At 37.8% G+C, this 23,060-nt stretch overlaps 1 protein-coding gene across 1 annotated transcript in view; it reads right to left on the bottom strand.

The window, feature by feature from the left end:
- LOC149260247 (thioredoxin-like fold domain-containing protein MRL7L, chloroplastic) overlaps positions 1-23,060 on the bottom strand; it is a 173,160-nt gene that overhangs the window by 78,059 nt on the left and 72,041 nt on the right. The gene's annotated exons all lie outside the window — the stretch shown is intronic.

Here is a 23,060-nt window from a genome sequence, read left to right as displayed (position 1 = left end):
TGTGCATACTGAGTTAGGAACCCATAGTATTTCTTGTTATAAAATTTCAGACCTAAGGAAATTAATTTTATTGAACATTAAATCTGATCTGGGTTCAAGAAAACTAACAGAGTATCAAAGCATTAGTCTCTCAGTACAAAACCAAGGGCATTTGACACAAGCTATCAGCCCAAAGGAGGGTGTCTTCAATAAGTAGGTGTTTAAGGGTTTAATTCACCATGGCTACCAGCGTTCGATATAAATTGGAAGGATCCTCAAATTATCTTCAATGTGGGGCTCGAATCATAGTCGTCCTCGAGGAAAATAAACTCTGGAATTTTGTCAATACCACAGTTGTTCCACCAATTTCAGATCCAATAGCCCTAGACCTGCATGAGGTAAAAGAAGCAACGGCGCAAAGGATAATTTTGGATGGAGTCAAAGATCACCTTATTCCACATTTGTCCAAGAAGAAGACAGCAAAAGAATTGTGGGATGCACTCACCAATTTGTACCAAGGTGACTATCAGGGTTAAAAGATGATACCGAGGACCAGCTACACACCACAAGGATGTCCAAGGGTGAGGGCATGTCTTCTATTTGACCAGGATCACTCAGCTACACGATGATATAGCGGTTGTAGGAGAAATTATACCTTAACAAGAACTGATGTGTATAGCCTTGAATAGCTTTACGAAACAATGGGATGTGTTCGTCAAATTCATTGTAGATCAAGAGCACCTTCCTACTTGGGACAGAATGTGGAATGATTTCATTTAGGAAGAGATCAGAGAAGAAGCTCAGCAAGGTGGCCAGAAGAAGAAATTTGAGGAAGATGAAGAGAATCTTGCCCTAGATAGTAAGGGTAAGATAAAGGCAAAGAAAGGGCCAAGTAATGGGTCGACTTCTAAATGAGAGAAGAAAAAGGACCTCTATAAGATAAAGTATTTTGCTTATCATCAGCCAAGAAACTTCGCCAACCAATGCCCTAATAAGAAAAAAAGCAAACAAAAGAAAAAGGTTGTTGCTATAGCTAAAGTAAATAAATTTGCAGCCAGATTTGAAAATGAGTTTTCACTCATTACCTGTCTCTCAAGTTCAGTAGCCACTAGTGTGTGGTTTATTGATAGTGGGGCTTCTTGCCACATGACAGGAGTGAAGCAGTGTTTCACTAGCATGAAGGAGAAGGAAATGGAATTCTACAAAGAACTTGGAGACAATGCCAAGTACAAGGCAACTAGAGTTAGCACTGTCAAGTTTCAAAGGGAGACTGGTAAACCCTTGTTGGTGGAAGATGTGTTGTAAGTTCCAGGAATGACCAAAATTCTTATTTATGTTGCTACCTTGGAAGACAAGGGTTATATTGTGACCTTTGAGGGTGGTGTTAACCACTGGAGTGGCACTTGATGATTATACGAAGATTCCATGCCCAAGGATGTACCAAAGGACACTTGTACCATCAGATATCATCAGATCACCAGAGTTTTTAAACTCTACTTCTACTTCTCATCATTTTCTCTTATACCCAAATTCCACACCCTACGGGGAATTGTAATAAGTGATGCTAGTAATGATGAGTTTTGAGTCTGTAACAGGCCTGGATAGCTTGGGACCTTGCCAACAAGTGAGTATTACTCTAGGAGGTCTTTTTCACTTGGTTAATTATTAACTCACTACCAAGACTTAATAATTAATCGAGTTTTTTCCTCCAAATTTACCCCAAATCTGGCGTACGGCTTGATGGTGAGGCCTTGGGTGAGTCCTAGTGTCTAGAGTCAATGTATATTACCATACTAAATCACACAAAAAATTTAATGGAATTTGGTTAGGTTTAGGTAGTCATTTTTTTAATTTTTTAGATTTCCCGTGAGTCAAAAATCACAATAAAAATTGTATATGTAATGTAATAAGTGTCGTCTAGAGAAGTTGTATGGGGTATGAGTAATAAAAATTACACCTCTCACCCTCAACTTTCTACAATGACACACTTTGAGAGGTTAATAATGTGTTATGGACCCTCAAAACCCACATTTCCTAAGTTTAGTGGAAATTGTGGCATTTAATCAGGTTAGAATTAAATAAATTATTCCATGTGGCAGAATGACGTGGAAATGACTTGGAAATTATCATAAGTCAAAGAGTTGAGTCAAGGGATGCGAAGGATGACTGAGCACACTACATCATAAATACACCATTATTTCATAAAATCGAATTTCCCAGAGATAAAGCAACAATTGCACATGTGGAAAATCGAATTAATTAGAGGAGCTCATGCACTGAAGGAATATTCGATGGAATATTTGGACTGAGGATTTCGCAGGGACTTCTCTCACCATTAGCTTTGAGTGCTTCTACACTTAGCACTTCACTTTGGAGGATTACGAGTTTCACTTTGGAGGACCACGAGTTTCTCTTGGAGGAGATCACGCAATTCCTAGGATCTACACAGAGCTACCTTGGGATCATCTACAGATGTGGCCTCACTTAGTTTGAGTTTGCATTTGTTGACTGGAGTTATCACGGTACTTGGATTCACTCATGGATGAGTTTACTATGCCATATATGGAATTCGATTTCCCTTGAGGTGCACATATGGAATTCGATTTTGCTCTGGTGTCTCTATCTTCTCCACTTTGATTTTGACTTATCTTTCCTTGGGATTTTCTCCCAACACTTTGTATAATGAGGTTATGGGCTCTCATATTGTATCATGTTATGAGCTATTGGGCTTGAGGAAACTCTGTCATTTTGTACTTGCATACTTTCTTAATATAATCAAGACTTTGGGGCTATCTAGTTGGTGTTCTCTTGGCGTTATGAGGTGATTTCATTTCATGCTATTGCTATTGTGTTTAATTTCTTTTGCATATTGAATTAATATTAGTTTATACTTGCCATCTTGCTTGGATTGATATGTGCAAGCTATCTTGCACATATCATTGATCTATAGTAGTATTCTAGGGATAAGCTTGCCAATTCATTTTAGGAGGAATGATTGGTCTATAATATTCATTATATTGCTTTAATCCTTTGTCCTTTGCAAAGTAATACTTGTTCAAGTGTGTAGGAAAGATCTTTTATATGGTGTGCAGGAATCCATCTGGAAGTGGGACAAATATCAATTAGATCAACTCATCGCTAGAGTCAAAGTGATCCAAGACTCTGCCATTTTTTCACTCCAAGTCTTCCATCCAACGAAAAACGAGAGGGAGTTTTCTTACACTATAGCTACTTGATCATCCATTTAAATTTAAAATACTTCTTTGATTTTAGCTCTTTCAAAGTTATATCTATTATTCAAGAGTCATTTCCAAAGCTAAGCAAGTATGAGGGTTCACTCTCATACTTGAGCTAGTATTTTGTACATTAAATTGTAGTTTAGTTTTCGTTTCTTTTTCCTAGTTTTACATTGACAATTGGTTTTGTTTTGCAGCCCATAGGCTTAAGCATTAAGCAACAAGGAGCTTGAGGAGAAGCATTGGGAAACTACTCACTCGTGTGCATGCAGGACCTCCTCACGCTATTCAAGGACTGATTTCTAGGGAGGTCATAAGCATTTGAGGGAGAGTTGCAAACTCATCTAGGTCGTGGGCCTTTTGAGCCTTGTAGATCTACATTCCTTTTGAAGAGAGTCTAGTTTTGTTAAATTTCTATCTTTGTAAAGATCTCTCTCATATTGTGGGCAGCCCTCTTAGAGGCATTTTTACCCATTTCAAACGCCAATAAAAAATAAAATTTTGTTTGAAGGAGCTTGGGATTTCTCCCATGGCATCCCCCTTCCTCACTTAAAAGAGAGTCTTGTGGGTGGACTAATTTTGTTTCTATTTTTTCTTAGCTTTCTAGCACTTAATTTCATTTTGTGCGTGCTTAAAATTAACACATTTCACTCCACATGCAATTTTCTTAATCTTGTATTTAAAGTAATTCTCACATGCATAAGCTCCAAACTTGTAAACTTTAGAGAATCTTATCTCATGTGTAAACACTTCATACATTGGCAAGTTTTAATTGTTTCATAATTTCCTCAAGTACATGCTTCACTACTTGGAAAAATTATGCTATATGTCATGGAAACTATTAGAGCGCTATCATTTATTTGAAACAAATTGTAGTTTAAATCAATCTATTCCATTTTACTTGTTTATTTTCCATTTAATGGTACAAACACATATGAGCTCACTTACATCCTAGTCTCTCAAGTTTTGCAACTATCTTATTTCTCTTTGAAGCATTTGCATGTAGCGTTATTTTAATTGGGGAATTAACACAATTTGCACTTCATCTATACATTTTAGTATAGGAAGACCCCAAGCCTCACTAAAATTTTACCTCCAACATAATTTGGTTGAAGTAGTCATCTTGGGGACCCTCTACTCCTCTGTTGACTCCTCACTATGAGATCCATATCTTTGGGTGACAGTGAAGCGTGAGAATTGAAAAGTTCAATTGCAATCTTGTTGTAGAGGTAATTGATAAAATTAACCAATAGCAGTTTCCATCATATTCACTTTACTTGTCTCTTGATGTTTTGAGTTGTTATATTGCAAAATTTATTTTCAAGAAACATTTCAAAGCAAGTATTGAGATTCTTCAAATTGGTAATAAGTGCTTTCATTTCATGCTCAAATCTAATTCCATATTGACATCTTGATTTAGCATCTCCTATTCTACTTTTTCCAAAGTAAATTTTTTAATTGTTAAGTTTTGGCAGGATATGTTTTGATTCATGAATTGAATTTATATCTTACAAATATCTTGTGCTAACATCTTTTGTTTGCATTTCAAGGTTACTTTGCTTTCATTATTGGAAGCATTGCATCTTTACTTTGAGCGAAATGTATCTTTTATTTTGTTGAGCAAAATATTTACAAGGCACTGGTTTTATGGTTTCCTCATGTTAATGATTTTCATTGTTATTGCTCATCATATTTTGCTCATTGATCATTAAAAGTAATCCACTTTCACTATAGCACTCTCCTAGAACCTCATATCACTTTTAACTTAGCTTTTCATTAGGGACCATACCCCTTAGCTAACCTAAGAGATAGCATAGACGGAGAGAGTCGAGAACAGTGTGACAACCTCTTCTCTAAGTTCCCCGCCACCAACCACACCTTGTGGGGTTGAAGGCTTTTCTCACTAACCTATAAGTAGGTGTAGGTGGCAGGAGTAATAGGTGGCAAGGTGTATATTCGACCTAAGGATTCCAAGATAGCCAGGGTGATATGAATCAGAAAGATAACATGTTCAGACTTCAATTTGAACCAGCACAAGCATTACTGTGTGGCAGCCAAGAGTTTGGCGAGATATGGCATAGGAGGATGGCTCATTTGCACCATGGAGCACTCAATGCGCTCTAGGAGATTGTGGCAGGACTTCCAGAGTTCAGGGCCGAGCAACATGATGTGTGCAAGGGTTTCACATTAGGCAAGTATGCCAAGACCACCTTTTTGAGCAACAATACTAGGGCCAAGGGCATCTTGGACCTGATGCATTCAAAGGTGTGTGGGTCCATGTCAACAGTGTCCTTAAGTGGATACCACTATTATGTAACCTTCATAGATGAATTTTCCAGGAAGACCTAGATATATTTCTTGAAAAAGAACAACAAGGTTTTCTCCCAGTTTAAGGAGTTCAAAGCCCTTGTAGAGAACCAAACAGTGAGAAAGGTTAAAACGCTCAAGTTTGATAATGGAGGCGAGTACACCTTGATGCCTTCAAGGACTTTTGTGCACGTGAGGGTATCAGATAAGAGTTGATGGTTCCATACAACCCGCAAAATAGGGTTGCAAAGCAGAAGAATAGGGCCATTATTGGAGCGGCCAAGGCTATGTTACATGACAAAGAGCTACCTCTATTTTTATGGGTAGAGACTAGCAACACTATTGTTTATTTGCAAAGTCGAAGTCCACATAAAGTGTTGGTGTTGACACATGAGGAGGCTTTCATAGGAAATAAACCAGATTTGTCACACATTCGCATCTTTGGTTGTTTAGTATATAGCCATGTTCCTTCTGAAAAGAGGACCAAGTTAGAATCTACTGCAAAGAAGGGAATTCTTGCGGGGTACAATGCGACCTCAAGGGCCTATAAGGTTTACATTCTGGCAGTCGGGAAAATAGTGTTATGCATGGATGTGATGTTTGAGGAGCAGAGGGCTCTCAAGAGGTCTTGCAGCACAGATTCCTCTACAGTGGAGGTTCAAAAGCAAGAGACACTAAAGACAAAAATAGTACAAACACCTCAAGTTACCGTGACACAGTTGTGAATAGAATGATCAGGCTAAGCCGGAGGAGCAAAGGGTAACTCTCCTTCCGGCTCAAACTTCCAGCACAGAGAGGAAGAAGGCCAAGTGGGCAGAGCAAACACTGAGAGATGCTCAGGATTACGTTGATACTCCTATATTTTCAATCAGACAGAGCAAGGCACCACAATTATATTCAAGATATATGGCGTTGATAGGTGAGCTAATTGAGGTTGAGCCTTCTAGCTTCCAAGAGGCATCTAAGCATCAGGCGTGGATGGATGCTATGGTGGAAGAGTATTCTTCCATCATGAAGAACAATGTTTGGGAGGTTGTCCCACGACCAAAGGGAAAATATGTGGTTTGCTCTAGATGGGTCTGTTGACCACTACTGGTCAACTACCCATGCAGTACTCCCCCCTTTGCTTGGCAGAAAGGGGCAGCTCCTGAGCGACGTGTCCGTGCCAGCCTACAGTCATCAACATTTTTATCATTTTTGTTGTAAACCCAGTCTGCATGAAAAAATTGTAAATAATCTAAGCAGATCGGAGTCATGTATGTAAAATTGCCTAGGTGGACCTAACTTTCTATGATAATCTATGTCCCGGAAGGTTTTTTGTCTCACCGATCCACGGATCGGCAAAGTTTTCCTTCAAACCTGACCCCAAAGCCGGGATTGATTTTGTCATTAGAACTTTAGGAGAATCCTAGTGTGTTGATCTGCTAGATTATCGTTGTGTCGCAGAGCTGGGTGTTTTGTGAGGGTCTGTATTAAATGGGTTTGTCCCTTAAGATGTATTTTTGTAAAAGTCATGATGTAATGTGTCCTGAGGGTCGAGAAATGTTGTAAATCCCCTCATGAGTCCTAGGTCCTAGGTCCTAGGTGATGTTTCCAACGGCTCAGTTTGATGATCCATCTTAAAATGAATTAAAAAATTAAAAAAAAAAAATGAATAAAAATAATAAAATAATAAAAAATTAAAAAATGAAGCAAAAAACCCTAACTAATAAAATAATAATATTTTAAGTTAATAAATCGACGGATGAGATCAAGAGATGTCTTGATCCTCATCAACGGTCGAGATCAGTTCTACATGGATCACCCAAAACTAGCCGTTGGGATCATTTCCTTTATATAGGGTCTTAGGTGGTCATTTCAGATCATCTGATCTGTGAATCTGTACTGAAAAGCTCTCTTGTAAATCTGATTTTCTGGTTAATAAAAAGACTTTGGGGTTCAAACTGGCTGGTGTTACTCTCTGGGATTGCTGTGAGATCTTTAATTTTCTGCATATTTTAGTTTTCAGCCATTAATCATAGCTTGTTTTTTTTTTAGAGTAGTGTGAGCACAGTTATCTTGTTCACCTGCTAGGGTTTGAGGGCTGCTAGGGTTTCTGAAATAATGGCAGGTATCTCCATTATTTCCTGAGATCTAGCAGCTTTCTCTCTCTCTTTGCTGATGGTTGCTTGAGATGTGCAGGAAAACATTTTTTAAAGGAAATTTTGTGGGCGTTCGGGGAAGTTCTCGGCTGAACCAGCCAACTCCCGCAGGCTCTTCTGTGCAGAGCCCAGCTGATTGTGCCCTGGGTTAATCATTAGGAGTTTCTTTTCTGTTTTACATTGAGAGATTTTCTTTCTGTTCACAGTGAAGTTCAAAATTTCTGACATATTGAAAACATTTCCGCAATTATTGTTAAATCTGGCATTTCAGGGGCCACAATCTGTAAAATTATTAAGCTGTCTTAGGGTTTCATTTTTTTTTTTTAGTCTTCACTAGGGTTTTGTATTTCTGTGTTTTCAGCTACAGGGTTTTTCAGAAACTATCTGTCAGAGCGTAGCTGCAAAATCAGTTTTCAAAAAAGCTGCGTGCATGGGTGATAATATATGTTGCTGTCGACAAGTCCTGCTGTGAACATCCAATGATTTCTCTGCATACAAACCTGCAAATAAAATAGAATAGAAAGTGAAATGCGGCTGAGCCACCAGCTCCAGCCCTGTCTCTGCTCCACTCGCTGCAAACACACAGTCTCAAATCGACACCAACGGCTCAGAAATCGACCGAAAATGCCCACGTATTTGTTATAATCACCGCTTTCCGACTTGCTGGAAGTCGTGGTCCTGCAAACGATTGAACCCATCGTTACACTTGATTGCAAAGCTTGTTGATCCGTTTCACTCCGAGCTCCTCTTGCATTTTCGATTGTTTCCATCCACACCGTCGACTGTTCGGATTTTCAAACGCTGGCCATCCGCAGGGGTTCAATACGATATCTGTGCTTCAGTTTTGGATGCGTTCTGTCAACATTTTGACTCGATTTCCATTTGCTGCGTAAGCTCAGTGTTCATGAACAAGAGAGCTGTAACGTGCAGCGTGACGGTTTGAGGCGCATTCAGCATTGAAGAAACCACAGACGCATTTGAAAAGGGCATCTACAGGGGTATCCATACGTTTGTAAATCACCGCTGGAGAGAGCAGCAGCAAACCCGCAGCCTTTCCCCACAGCTGCCATCGAAAACTTCTTGTCGGCGTATATACCCAGCATTCTGCCAAAATCCATCAAGCTTCCTTCATCTCTGTCGGCGTCCGATTTGAGCTGCACATTAAAACTCATTTTTATCATTCTTAACGTAACAGAAGAGCAGCTGGACAAATTTCGACTTGTGGGCGGCATGAAAAGAATCGGTTTCAGCTTCGTTTCCTCACGCAGACGTTCACGCCGGCAGCAGGGGCATCCTTGATCCGTAGCCGTCGTTCAGTGGATTCGGTCTACGTAACAGGTAAGTCGAGTTTTTTCTATGGTCACATGCGTATCTTTAGGGTTTAGTCTTTTTCGATTTTTTTCAAATTTTGATATCCATGCGTCTAGTTTAGTTGGGTCATAGGTTAGCGTGTTTCTGTTTCATGTAGTTTTTTTTAATTTCATCGTTTAGTTTAATTTTTATTAGATTTAGATTTAAATTTTTTTTAATTTTATATAGTTTTGTTTAAATACAGACTTTAATATTTAGTTTTCGTTTAGATTTAATATTTTGTTTAAATTAGATTGTAAATTTTAATCTTTAGTATAGATTGTAAATTTTAATTTTTAGTTTAGATTTTTTATCTTTAGATTTTGTTATGAAAAATAAAAAATAAAATAAAAAAAATTTAGAGTTTTATTGTTTGTTTTAGGATAGATTTTAAATTATTTATTTTTTTTAATTATTTTTTTAGGATTTCATTTTTATAAAAAAAAAATAAAAAAATTAAAAAAATTGAAAAAGGTTTAAAAAATTTTAAAAATTTTTGTGAAATTTTTTTTTGCAAGTCTCAGGAGCTTTCGCGTTATATGTTTTATGCTGAGATGCTAAATTTTCGAGCCGAGATGCGAAATTGATATCTGGATTAGGATTCTCGTGGTGTTTTAAAGCATTTATCTTTTTTGAATCTTTCAGTCGCTGGATATCGTTTGGATTTAGCTGATGATTAATGATTGCTGTTCACAGTTCATGTTTCTATATCATCTAATAAGTAATCGATCTAATAATAATCTCTTAAGGCACTGGTCTGTTAAATTAATCAAATCTTTCGAGTGCTTTTTATTATCGTATCTCGTGTCTCCCAACCAACTGGTCGACAGTTGGTCTCATCACCTCACAGGGTCTACCCCCCTTAGCCGCAGGAGACAGGCTTAAACAGAGGGATCGGGGATCAGAGTGACAGCCCCCGGTCTGAGCGTTGTCGTGCCAATTCGCGCGACAACAGGGTCTACAAGATCAAGCACGCTACAGATGGTAGTGTTAAAAAGTTTAAGGCCCAATTTGTGGCTAAGGGGTTTTCATAGAAGAAAGGGATTGACTACGATGAGACCTTTGCCTCAATATCCAGATACTCATCCATTAGAGCAACAATTTCTATTGCAGCAGAAATGGGTTGGAGGATTCACCAGATAGACATGAAGATGGCCTTTCTCAATGTTGTGGTTGAAGAAGAGATTTATGTTCAGCAACTAAAGGGGTTTGAAGTGCATGGGAGGGAATCCCATGTATGCAAATTGAACAGAGTGTTGTATGGAATCAAGCAAGCTCCTAGGGCACATTATACCAGGATTGACAACTACTTGCAGGGTAGGGGATTCAACAAGAGTGAGGCAGACCCAAACCTATATTATATTCAAGTCAAGGGTGAGCCTCTCATTTTGGTGTTGTATGTGGATGACTTATTTCTCACAAGTTGCGAGAAGCTCATAGCAAAATGCAAGAGGGACCTAGCAGCAGAGTTCGACATGAAGAATTTGGGGTTGATGCACTATTTTCTGGGCTTGGAGATGTGGTAGAGATATGGAGAGCTTTTCCTCGTACAAGGGAAGTACATAGTTGAAATTCTAAAACGATTTAGAAAGTTGGATTGTAAATCCATGTCTACGCCATTAGTGACCACATGACTGATGTTTCCAAATCAAAGACAATGGACCCTACATTATATAGACAATTGATTGGCTCTCTCGTGTACTTGGTCAATACTAGACCAAACATCTACTTTGCAGTCAATACGCTCAGTCAATTCATGGTAGAGCCAAAGAGAGTTCATTAGGTAGCTACAAAACATGTGTTGACATACCTTTGAAGCACAATTGAGTACGGTTTGAGATATACTCAGATGAATGGAGTAAAGCTAGAAGGATACACCGTTGTTGATTGGGCAGGTAGTACAGCTGACAGAAAGATCACTTTTGTGTGTTGTTTCAGCTTTGGATCAAGAGCAGTTTCTTGGTTCAGTAGGAAGCAGAAGTCAGTTGCACTAAGTTCTGTTGAGGTCGAGTACATGGTTGCCAGCTTGGTAGTTTGCGAGGCAATCTAATTTTAGAAACTTCTCGTGGGGCTATTTTATTAGAAGATGGAGCCAACTTTGATTCACTGTGACAATTAGCGCGGTATCAAGCTCTCAGAGAATCTGATGTTTCATGATAAGTTGAAATACATTCAAATCAAGTACCACTTCATTTGAGACTGTGTGTAGAAGGGGATAGTAAAGCTACATTATGTACCAATGGATGAGCAAGTAGCAAACATTCTAACCAAGGCTTTGATGAAGGGAAAATTTTTATTCTTCGTAGATAAGTTGGGGGTGGTGCAGAACACATTCCTTACTAAGAGGAAGTGTTGAAAATCTAACTTGGAAGGTGATTTTGTATTGGTTAAGTGCTATAACATGCAGTGAATCACCAAAATTCTCTCACAATAGAATTAATTAAATATTTCCTAAGTTTGGAACTTAGACATAGAATCAATAATTTATTTTTTCATTCTAGCCACTTTTCCTTTTTCCTTTTCTTTTTCTGTTTTTATAAAGTTAAGAGGTCAACAAAAGATTGTATTGTGATTGTTGATCTTGAGAGTGGGGGTGCAATCTCAGTCCTCCATCACTTTGGAGATTATGTCAGAAAATTATAAAAGGGATATGGGTTGTTGGAGAGTTTAGTTCCATTTGGCACAAGAGTTGGGCATTCAGCAGAGACAGGAAGTCGAAGTTACAGCATAGAGGCAAATTTCAGAGGCAGCAAGTAGGGCTGAGGAGGCTGAATTATCCATGTTGTATAGGTCGATTTAGAAGAGCAAAAATAGAACAATTTGATAGGGTCGAGTTGGGAAAATCGATTGGGCTGAAGGGAGTCGAGTTGATGGGTCGTACAAGCCAACTTCCAGTGAGTCATATAGATTGATTTGGCTGGGCCATACAACTAATTTGTTAGGTCGAAGTGCTGAAAATTTTTGGGTAAATTGTTGTTGTAAATTCTTAAGAAAATATTTGATGTAATCAATTTTTTGAAGTTGAATAAAGAGCCCTGTTTGTTGGTTTTCCCCATATTGGGGTTTCCAATGTAGAAATTGTGTCAATAAAATTGATTTCCTAGTTTATTGTTTGTTTGTTCTATTGTTCATACTGAATTAGGAACCGAACATTAAATCTCATCTAGGTTCCCCAAAACTAACAAAAACTCGATATATAGAAGATTCACACCATTACCATGTCAAAACAAGAATTTGAATGCATACCTTTGATTTCCTTCATTCTTTTTTATCAACTTTTATTGACAGTTTGAAATTGACTTGATAAACTTCCATACTTTTCAGACACAAAAGACATGTCATTTTACGGGATAGATCTTAACCTGAGTTTTGGTATTTTGGCATTATCTAGTACCATGGGAAAGGTGATTTGTAAGAGTTGCACAACAACAAGGAGAAAAAAAAGGTGTAGAATATTATAAGTTTATCACAAGATGTACAAGGACATCCCTTGACAAAAGGAGAAAATATTTGTTGCACAACAAGAAGGAGAAAAAAAAGGTGTAGAATATTATAAGTTTATCACAAGATGTACAAGGACATCCCTTGACAAAAGGAGAAAATATTTTGCACATAGTAACTTCCATGACAATAGGGCCCACACTGATACGGTCATGGCTCAGCACTGAAGATGGTTGCATGTCAGGCCACCCATAAAGGTTCAATTCCCCAAATGCATGAATAAGTAAGTTGGTGTCAGATGCATGTCCAAGTTTTTTTATGGGAATAGTGTAACTTTCGAGATTAGTCCAAAAAAATTTACACCATGCTTGGTGTGCTTCGTGACACTTGGGGTACATGGTGTACATTCAACCCCTAGATGGTTCAAGACGGATTGTCACACAAGAAATAGTCCTTGATGGATTTGCACAGTGGAGATAGCTTGCTCAATGAATGCTTAACCTTAAACTGTCACTAGCTTAATGGCATTGGAGTTCTCTTGATAGTTAAGGAACTTTTTGTTCATTATCTAATGGGGAAGAAGATAGTGGATCTTTTATGGTTCTATCACCATCCAACTGTTTTCGAATTGTTTTATTCAATGATTCTAAATGTTATGATACAGGAATAAATCAAATAGAAAGGATCCTATGAGAAAAATCATTGAATTTTCAGGTCTCTTGGGTCATTTACATAGTATAACCAACCATTTTCCATTAGTTTGGTGGACACCCTTCATCGAGGCCCCATGAACGATCCATTTCCTTGGAGAGTGCCCTAGATGGGATGAGGAGTGTTGTGCATCTTGGAGGGCATCAAGCCCTAGTTGGCATATGATAGCTTGGATTCTTGTTCAAAGGATCTGAGATGGCTCAAGGATGCTAAGGGATTTGCTAGCATTCTTGCAAGGGAGATTAAACCAATGGAGTACATTACCTACGAAGACAAAGTACATGGGGGCTTGTGACGGGGGGATGTGGATTTTCCTTAGACAATTACATCACCTTGAAGCCATTTTTATGCACAACATCACCTTGGAGTAAGACACATATACTTAAGAGTGCAGTGCGTCACTTGTGTTGGCCTACAAGTGCTCATTGGAGGTTGCTTGTATGGGCTAAGGCCCACATTGTATTGTTGGCTGCCCTTACCCCTCACATAAATAGAGAAAGGAGAGAGGCTTTCCATTGTTGATTCACTCACTTGTAATCACTTTTTTCATGATATGTGACCTCCAGTAGAGTGTGCACTAGCCTCTTTCTCCCTCTGTAGACTCCTCACAAGTGCTCTCTCTCTCTCTCTCTCTCTCTCTCATTGCTAGGATTTCTTGGAGCATCTTGGAGTCTAGGATTAGGATTTATCCCTTGGAGATTGGAGATTATACTTTTGCGATAAAACCCTTGGATGGATTTGTGAGGAAGAAGAGGAGGAGAAGACATTTTGCCTTGAAGGATGTGTTGGAGTGGTTCTTACAAATCGAATCTTCTTTGTTGCTAGGGCTTCGTTGATTTACACTAACTAGGGTTTGGAGAGCTGAAAATATTGGTACTAGCCTTGAGAGAATGCTATGGGTATGTATATCTACTTGATCTAAGCAAATTAATGAAGTTTCCAGCTGATCAAAACTTGTACAATTACCATATTTGATTTTCAGCAATATATGTTCCTTATGCATTGTTATTCACAGCCATATGTCTTGCTGATTTAACATACTAAAAGAAAAATTGTTGTGATTCAACATCTAAGTGAATAATATATGGGGTTGTTTTTACTGCTGCCATACTGTTATTGTAATGTTGTTATTATTGTTGTCAAGGAGTATTTTCAGAGTTGGTTAGTGGCTGATAAGTTGCCCTAAAAGGGCTGAAACTTATCCCTTTGGTTTCGTATCTTTTCTCCTTGAATTGTCAGTATGTTTGGGTTGTTTGGAAATGAAACATTGTACTCCTTCCATTGTTGTTTTGTACCTTGTTTTATAGTAGCCTTAAGGCTGAAAATTCACAGGACTAAGATCTAAGAAACCTTCTAGGTTGAAGGTGAAATTTTTATTTTGCATTAAATTCTGCATCACGAGAAATTTCCACAAAGAAAACCCCACCATAACAACATATATGAACAAAATCACTTGTGTTCAATGTGTTTTAGCAAAAGGTGGCCCCATTCATAACTTGATCTTCAATGCCAATTCCTTATGTGGATTATGGGCCCACTCGTGACAAATTGCACATATGGGCATAATGGCATTCCAGTAGCATGGGAGGTGTTTGCATTTGTTTATAGAGATTGTGGAGCAGCACAACAATGATGCAATCCAAATTCAGGCTCCAATAGTGCAGAAACGCTTCATGTAAAATGAATATCCAAGGGTTTGACTCTCAATTCCATTTAAAATATGTATATATCTAGACAAAGTCAAAGTGTTGCATGCAACCACTAGTTTGAAATCCATCTAGGCAATGCAAATGGGTGTTTAAGAAGAAGTTGAATGAAGAAGGTAAAGTGGAGAAGTATAAAGCTCACCTAGTAGCAAAGGGATATTCCCACAAAAGAAATTGATTTTGGTGACATTTTTTCTCTTGTTGTTAAATTAACTTCTATTAAATTTCCTTTTTTGTGTTGTTGATGTTATTGATATTGAGGTAGATTAGACGGATGTAAAGACAACATCCCTACATGGGGATATTGAAGAAGAAATCTACATGAAACAGCCAGAAGGTTTTGCAATGAAGAGAGAAAAAATTGGTTTGCAAGATGAAAAAAGTGGCTCTATGGATTAAAACAATCTCCAAGGATGTAGTATCGAAAGTTTGATATTTATATATTGGGAATTGGTTTCACAAGGAGAAAAATTGATCACTATGTGAATTTCAAATTTGTTGATGATTATTTTATTTATGTGATCTTGTGTGTTGATGATATGTTGCTGACTAAAAAAACATGGAAATCATCAAATATGTCAATATTCAATTGCCCTCTAAATTTCACATGAAATATCTTGGTGCTACAAATTTTATTTTGGGCATGGAAATTAAAAGAGAACAAGCAAACAAAAAACTATGAGCCAATCAGAGGATATATGTTGAGACAATATCGCAGAAGTCTAATATGTAAGAATGCAAAGCAATCAAGGCCACTGTTCCTATAGGTGTAAAATTATCAAGAGATTAGTGTTCAAAGACACGAGAAGAAGAAGAAAACATGTTTTGTGTTCCCTATGCTAGTGTTTCTAGTAGTTTTATGTATGCAATGGTCTATACTATGATCAAACATTGCCCATGTAATGGAAGTTTTCAGCCAGTATATGTCAAAACCAAGGAAAGAGCTATTGAAAGTTGTAACTAGGTTCAGTCTTCATAATTGTCATTATCATTATGTATTTATATATTTTATGTAAAAACAAAAAAGAAAGAAAGAAAAAAATATATTTTTCAAGCATGGGTTTCATGCTCAAATCAAATTGTTATTTTAGATAAGCATGTTCTTCATGCTTCTAGCATTTATTGAGTCAAAAAGTCAAAGTCCTATTTGGACCTATTGTAAAAGAAAAAGGAAAAAGAATTCTCCCCTACCCCAAAGGACATGTCTATTCAAACCCCTCTGGACAAGTATGAATAAAAGGATGTTTGAGCTCATTTTGGGACTCACAATTTCGCTGATCTGATCTGAAATTTCACATAAAGAAAGCCAAAGTCTGTAGTGGAAGAAGGATTTTTCTTGAAGTCAAATGTGTGGAAGCTTTGTCGTATCACATCTCTTGTTGAAGATTTGTTGTTGGTCTCTTGTTGTTGATGAATTTGTTGTGCTGAAGGAGGGTTTGACTTGCCATCTCGAAGGTTGGAGTCTTTGTGGTCATCGGTCATGGATAACTCACTTTGATCTGATTCTATAAGAAGAGAATTTTTTTGGGTTCCCCCTTGGAAGGGTTTTGCCCTGCCTTGGAGACTATATCTTGTGTTCATTGTTTTTCTTGTGATCTTCATGTTTATGTTTTGGTAATTGTTTGATGAAAAGAACATAATAAATTGTAATAAGAAGCCAACAATGTTCACAAACAATTATCAATAATGAGAAATATGCCCTAATTCATTAGCGTCTCAATTTCTCAACATGGTATCAAAGCAAAGGTTTGGAGTAAGAGGCTTGAAGATCACTCTATTAGCAATTTAGATCGAAGTATCATGATTTCTATGGCTTGAATCAGATTTATTCTGTGGCAAGAGGCTCGATGTATATATTTTGTGGCTCGCAAAAAATCAAAAAGAAGCTCGCATTTGTTGTCATGGCCTTGCACTTGTTATAATTATTTATGGTTCGTTTGTATATATATTATATTCTTGTGGATCTTTGTGGCTTACTCACTATAGAGGCTCAATGTCCTATTCGTGGCCCGATATATCTTGTGACAATGCAAAGATTAATCTCCATTGCGAACTAGGTCGGATCAATGTGAAATCATTTCATTGTCTTGATTTCATATTTTACAATGGATCATATCTATCATTATTGGGAGGCTCGTCCTATTTCAAAGTGTGATATGGCGATATTCTATGTTGAACTTTTAGATATATGCAAATCATATTTATGGCTTACATTCTATACTTTGAAGGCTCACATTTGTTAGTTTTTGTAGCATCGGATGTGTTTTAGCCTTGAAATTTTGTGGAGAGGCTAGAATACATGAGATCTCCAAAACCCAGAAATCGTTTCTGGAAAGTCTGCCTAGAAGTGACTTAATTAGATTACTAACCAATTTTTTAATGTTTCCTAAGTCTAAACTTAGGAAAACTAGTTAATTAATCAGAATTAATTAAGTCAATGTGTGAATGATCTAAAAACTCACAAAGATCAACTCCAAGATTATCCTAGCCATTGATTAAGTTTTAATCTTGGTCGTTGGTGCTACAACAGAGGATTATAAAAGAAGGTCGATGTGGTGATGGAGAAGACACTTGAGAGGTTTGATTTTCATGAGCAGATTGATTTCCTGAGTAGCAGCAATCAATTGCCGGAGAGAGAGCTAGTGAGATCGAAGCAGTGAGAGAGGGGCAGAGACAGTGAAGCCGGAGGAAGGTTTCCAGATCCAGTGAGTGCATTTGCAGAGAGGCAAAAGAGCCACATAGAGGCTGACGTTGCAGCGGCGCAGTAGCCTCTAGAGGCAAAGTCGATTTGCTGGGAGAGATTGACATTTTCAGTTCCAAAGGTCGGGAAGGAGTCCCAGAGTGTCAAAGAAGCGTCTTTCTAGTCAGCAGAAGGCAGAACGACTTCATCAGAGTCCAGTCCGAGGCTAGACGTCCAGCCAGCTACGCAGAGCAGCGCAGAGGCTAACACAGAGGCTCAGAGGGCCAAAATTTTGAAGGCAAGTTGTGTCGGGAGATTGCCTGTGGGGTGAGGAAAATTCCTCTCCAGATTTTTGCCAGTATTTCTCTGTAGGATTGCCAGTTTCGGCATCCAATTGTACTCAGATTATTTCACTACTGCTTAATAATAAAACCCTCAACTGCTGCACCGGTTTTCCCAAGTTGGTTTTTTTCGAGGACTTTTGTCCAAGAATAACTATGTTATTTTATGTGTGTGCTAGCATTTCTTCCAACGTTTATTGTTCCGCAATTTTATTTGTGTAGGTTGCCATGTGATTTATACAGTATTTGCTATAGCAAACAGTAAATAAATTGTTAAATTAAATTAACAATTAAGAGAATAATTTCCAGTTGTTGCAATAAGGTTCCAATTTTCAAATTTTTCACATGGTATTAGAGCGCAGTTGATCAGTCGGAGAGCTCAGAGGCGAAGAGAGAAGGAATTTCGTTGTTTAGTGTGAGCCGCACATCGAAATTCCCAAGGGCAGCGCAATCACTTTGCTAAGAGGCTGAGTTACTTGAGATTTGATTTTTTTGAGTGAGGGGCAAAAGAATTCGATCTCTCTAGATTGAGTGATTCTAGAGGCAGAGGGAGCAGCTCAGTATTTTTGTGGAGCAGATCTCTAGCTGGATGCAGTGGTTTTGCAGCAGTTTTCTAGAGAAGAGTCAGCGTCGGGTGGAAGGAAGAAGAGCACACACTGAGGGAAAATTTTCCTCAAGGAACTTCTAGTCTCAAGAAGTTTGATTTTTCCTTGCAGATCAGTAGTCATTGTGAGCATATCTTCTCACTCCAAAAGGGAGTGCGGATAGCAAGAAACAGCTGAGCAGAAGGAAAAGAAGAGATTTTCAACATTTGTTGAGATGGCCACTGCTGGGATTCATGATCAGGACAAGTTGAATGGAGCTTCCAACTATGTCATCAGGAAGGCAAGGATGTCCTTCCTTCTAGATGAATATGGCCTGAAGACATATATTGATGTAGTGGTAGCAATTTCCATGGATGTAGATCAGCTAAAGGAGTACAAAAAGGAGATGGCACGGGCGAAGAGGTTGATCCTAGACGAAGTTTGGGATCATATTGTCTCACATATAGCGGCCAAGGGAACGGCCAAAGAGATGTGGGAGACTCTCTCCACGCTATACCAAGGTACTTCCGAGCAGCGGAAGATGTACTTAGAGGAGACAATGAGATGCACCAGGATGCAGAAGGCAGAACGACTTCATCAGAGTCCAGTCAGAGGCTAGACGTCCAGCCAGCTATGCAGAGCAGCGCATAGAGCCAAAATTCTGAAGGCAAGTTGTGTCGGGAGATTGCCTACGGGGTGAGGAAAATTCCTCTCTAGATTTTTTCCAGTATTTCTCTGTAGGATTTCCAGTTTCGGCATCCAGTTGTACTCAAATTATTTCACTGTTGCTTAATAATAAAACCCTCAACTGCTAGACCAGTTTTCCCAAGTTGGTTTTTTCTGGGGACTTTTGTCCAAAAAATAATTGTGTTATTTTATGTGTGTGCTAGCATTTCTTCCAACGTTTATTCTTCCGCAATTTTATTTGTGTAGGTTGCAATGTGATTTATTCAGTATTTGTTGTAGCAAACAGTAAATAAATTGTTAAATTAAATTAACAATTAGGAGAATAATTTCCAATTGCTGCAATAGGGTTCTAGTTTTCAGAATTTTCACAACATTCATTATCACTTGAATGGCTTGTCTGAACAATAGCTCGAATTTTCTATAAATAATGGTTCATATCTATGATACCTCTCTAAAGCTGAAATCATATATGATTCTAATTTCCTTAATGAAGATTGAGGCTTGATTTCTGTGTGACATTACTATCAATCAATGAAATACATATGGCTGGCTCCTGCCATCACGATAGCCTAGTACATTGCAGAGACATCACATTACATCGCATCGCTTTGAGACAAGATATTCTCTGCATACATTTTATATTTTGTGCTTTGGATTATCTCTGTGGATCTCGCACTTGTATATAACAGTGACAATGAAGATATTACATTACCATGGTTTGTATTCCTCGAAGGTTGCATCGCATGATTATATATAGTGGACTCGAATTTACAATAATGTGCATAACTATGTGTGGTTGTGGTTCGAGTTTTTTTGGCATCGTTATATACATAACATCGCAGTGACTCGATAGTGGTTCAATGCCTCGTATAAAATTCTCTAGGAAGCTCGGTGGCATGAAACATTAACAATGGCTCGAGGCTCTATTTTTATTGACATGTATATAATAGCTCGAATATAGCATAATGGCATCGCTCATGCCATGGCTCGCATAATTTACATTAAGTCAGAAAAGTACCTTGATGTATGGATAACACTGACCGTAAGACCTTGATGACAACAAGAAAATGCTCTTGATAACAATGACAGTGGTAACCTAGTAGTGATAGTCATATAATTGACACATATAGCATCCGTGTAAAATTTGACTTATCTGTAACGTTTTTCAGTGCAATAAGAACTGCCTGAAGATCGCTTACATATTTTGTGACTTGGGCTTGTAAGGCTTGAGGTTCGAATTGTCTCTATGACTCTGTGGGTGGCAATCTTGAAGTATGAATAGTGAAGCATGACTATGATCCGCACAACAGTGACCTTGGCTGAGAACAAGACAATAATAATTAAGACAAGAGTAAACATGAGAGTAACCTTCATGATGACGATAATATACCCAATAGTAATGGCAATGAATTTCATGTAACAATACAAAATTGCAAACGGTGAAGCATGACTTGACAACTATTGACAATAATGATTGATGGACAAGAAATCTAGATGAAAGAAGTATAATAACCTAGTTCATATCCTAGCTTGAAAAACGAAGTGTTAAAGCTCTATGGATGGTACTTAAGGCAATCACACTATACATAATAAAAGAAAGAGTGACATCAATGAAAACGACTTGAAGTTAGAAAGAAATGATGTTGTCTCTTTTGAAGAAAATTATTCAGGAACTGGTCACTACAAAGAAGAAGTAAGGTAAAGTTGCAAAGGTATGTATAATTGTTATGTGCATTTTATGTTATGTGCCAAACTCATAATGGTCATTTGAAAGATAAAGGGTCTGCATATAGATTAAAGACAGTAATATGAAAGTGATTGATGTTATGTTGAAGACTAGGTCTTGAATGAAAGGCATTAGGGTTTTGCAATATGCTAGTTTGCAATGCTTGGATGACAAGTCTTTGTAATTTGAAGGTTCTAGGGTTTGCATAGAGTTTACATTTTCTAAACAAGATCTTGAGGAATCTAGGGTTTTGCCACTAACTCTTTTGTGTCGTTGTAGAACTTTACAAATTGTAAATGACAGGTCTTGGCATCTAGGCTATGTAAACCCTACCAAAATATGAAAAGAAAGGAGAAACCCTAGAAATAGAAACCCTAACTAATTGATTTCTTTGTAAGGAAAAAGGAACCTAGTTCTTTATGACAGGTACTATATCGTAATGATGAAAAAGGGAGTCCAAGATTAAGAGGGAGTCAACCTTCCTCCAAAGATAAGTATTTAACATCTTCTTGATTATTATACTACTGTCTTTATATTTTGTCTCCCTGTTCTTTCATAAGTCTTCTAACCAAAGTTACAGGTCAATGCAAGTTCTATCTAAAATTTGACTAAACAGAGGAAAGACTCGAAGAAACGTGGCATAGCATGAAGACTATGAAGGAAGGAGTAGTTTGATGTATGGGTCAAAGAAAATGATCAAGTGGCAAAAAGATTACTAACCTCAGATAGAAAGAGAGAGTTGTAATGATCCTGATGATTATGATATTGAAACTTGTTGATTGGTTCGTTCCAGATTGATGATCGAAAGAGCATGAAGCAGAACTCTGTTGCAATAATAGACCATGCAAAGGAATATTGACCTCAGAAGAAGCAAGTTGCAGAATTTGACATCTTGACGAGAAAGGCCATCGTGATTTGCATTAGCAGAAATTTGTACACTACAAATGCAAAAAAGACAATACAAAGGATCGCTGATGGAAAGTGATAAGGTTGATGGCGAGGACCCTGTCACATGTTGGAAAATATAACTAGTTTCGGTCTTCATAATTGTCATTATACTCATGTCATTATGTATATCTTATGATACAAGCAAAAGAAGAAAGAAAAAATATTATTTTCAAGCATGGGTTTCATGCTTTAATTGTATTGGTCAAATAGGTCAAGCATGCATTTCATGCTCCTAGGGTTTGTCAAGTACAAAGAATATTTTTCTTGAGTCAAATGGGGCTATCATTTGTATAAGACCCTATTGGGCAAGTTGTAACATGTAAAAGATATTATTTTGAGTCTAGAAAGTCAATCTGAACCTCCAAGCACAAGTCAACCCTACCAATGAGAAGTCATCCTAGAAAGGGCTATTCGACCCCATGAAAAGCACATATATATATAGAAGGAGATTTGACTCATTTTGGATACACACGCTTCCGCAGCTCGATCACAAGCAAGCAAGGAGAAGAAAATAAGAGTGAAGGACAAGGAGGGAAGAGAAAGTCTAAACAAGAAACAAAATCTGATTTTTGAGCGTTATTCTCTCATACGTGCGAAGGTTAGGGTTTCTGGCATAATTTGCAAAGCCAAGACTTGCATGTCGAAGTTGCAAACCTACATTAGAGACCAAAATCTTGACTAGAGGAGACCTTCAAGAAGGCTTGACTATCATTGACCTTAAGACCTTGATTTGCTTGAGGAAGGATCTCTTGCAAAGTTGACACGTGCAAAGAAGCTATGGTTTTTGTTGTTTCCAGGGGCTAATGTTGCAGATCTGAAGTAGAGGGCCGAAAATTTGAAGTGGAGCAAATTGGAAGAGGTTTGACCTTTGTTGACTTGGTCAAACTTTGATTTATATTGACGGAGATTCTAGGAGGTCTGATTTGGTTCCTGGAGGAGGTCTTGACTTTGGTCTTAGGGTCTTGGATTTCTCATTTGAACTGATTCTATAAGAAGAGAAGAGAATCTTTCTGGGTTTTCCCCTTGGAGGGGTTTTGCCCTGGCTTGGAGTCTACTTCTTGTGTTTATTGTCTTTATTGTTTCTATTCTTGATGATTGTCTGATGAAAAGATCTAATAAAGAATAATAAGAAAATAACTAAAGTTCAAAAGCATTATTAAGCATAAGGAGAATTGGTTTTAATAGATGCCCTAGTAGATTCTTCAACATGTTTTCAGAGCTAA

This window comes from Pinus tabuliformis, chromosome 6, assembly GCF_031772625.1.
Source record: "Pinus tabuliformis cultivar Carrire ecotype Pingquan chromosome 6, CPIR1, whole genome shotgun sequence".
NCBI lineage: Eukaryota > Viridiplantae > Streptophyta > Pinopsida > Pinales > Pinaceae > Pinus > Pinus tabuliformis.
Note: the sequence above shows the minus strand (reverse complement) of the source record. Positions and strands in the feature narration are given on the sequence as shown.